The 1,395-nt window shown below is 41.9% G+C and overlaps 1 non-coding gene across 1 annotated transcript; it reads right to left on the bottom strand.

Moving 5' to 3' along the window:
* Positions 1–352: 352 nt before the first annotated feature.
* Positions 353–425, bottom strand: trnat-ugu. Its single transcript has one exon. It is a non-coding gene; the product is annotated as a tRNA-Thr (tRNA).
* Positions 426–1,395: the final 970 nt, after the last annotated feature.

Here is a 1,395-nt window from a genome sequence, read left to right as displayed (position 1 = left end):
CCTAGCCCAGTCTCTCAATTCAGCCTATGGCATTCCCTCATCACAATGCTGTTGACATTATCTTTAATGCTTTATTTAATATCAACAGACTTACATGACCTCTGCTACTCCTGTCTCTAGTTTCAGCCCTTTAATCATGATTGGCGTCCCAGGACGGGATCGGCAAACCTATCCTCAGTTTGTTTGGCAATGTATTTTACAGTAGTAGAACAGCAGATAATTATTTTTGCAGGGCAAAATTGTCCGTTTGTTGTCACTTTTAGATCTTTCTGCTGTATAGAGCCAGAGTAATGGTAACGCCCACCTTGTGCAGCGTTTCAGACGCATGTCACAGAGGGTAGGATCAAAATCAAGGCCCCAGCGAGAATTGAACTCGCGACCCCTGGTTTACAAGACCAGTGCTCTAACCACTGAGCTATGGAGCCATACATGTTTATGAGAAGAATTGGAATGCTATAAAGAACACACCTATCAGAGAGTTAAAGCAAGAGACACACCCAAGTAACCAAACATGCAGGTTACCTGGTCTGGCTCCTACAGTAAAAGCAGATTCCTTGTCACCCTTTGTTATACTGTAGTGTCTGAGGAGTTATGACTTTGCTAATGTTTTCAAATGGAACCTGAGAGGAGGTTTATTCAGTTTTAGAGGGAGCAGTTTTAGAGGGACACCCCATAGAACAGAAGAAGTCTGTTGTGTGGAGACAGGTGATTGGTCTGTAGGGGAACACCCATATCAGATTACATAGAATATATACCACAGTTGGGACAAAGGAAGACAGAATAATCATATTAGAGATGGGGCGATTATTCTCCAGGTATCTGCAGGTATCTGTAAATCGACGCTGTAACCCTTTGTTATGAATAAACCTTATGATGAAAATACAGCGTCAGCGGTTCTCCTTGGTCATCACAGCATAATTAGCAACGTTTACTCGACACAACAATACATTTAATGAAAAACACTCCCAGGTCTATGTGACCCTCAGGCAGGTCTGGTCTGGTGGTAAACATTCTTCAGAAGGCTCCTTTAATAGTCTCCTCTCCTCCTTTCCTTGTCTCCTCTCCTTCGTTACTTTTTTTTTTTTACGGGTAGATCTGCTTTAATATTGCAGATAGATTGTGCGATGTATCAATGTAATTGTCTGCATCATTTCCAATCCCCATAAAATGTTTACAACATTTTTATTTTATTTTATTATTTTCCCTTAACCATACATTTACATTTAGCAGACACTCTTATCCAGAGCGACTTACAACGGTGAAAGGGTGAGGTCAAAAGAGGAAAGGAGTGGAAAGAAGGAGGCAGAGAGAAATGAGTCGAAGGCAGACGTAGGCAGGTTAAAGTCACCCAGAACTGTGAGGGTGAGCCATCCTCAGGAAAGGAACTTATCAAGG

Source organism: Coregonus clupeaformis, chromosome 17 (genome assembly GCF_020615455.1).
Source record: "Coregonus clupeaformis isolate EN_2021a chromosome 17, ASM2061545v1, whole genome shotgun sequence".
NCBI classification, from domain to species: domain Eukaryota; kingdom Metazoa; phylum Chordata; class Actinopteri; order Salmoniformes; family Salmonidae; genus Coregonus; species Coregonus clupeaformis.
Note: the sequence above shows the minus strand (reverse complement) of the source record. Positions and strands in the feature narration are given on the sequence as shown.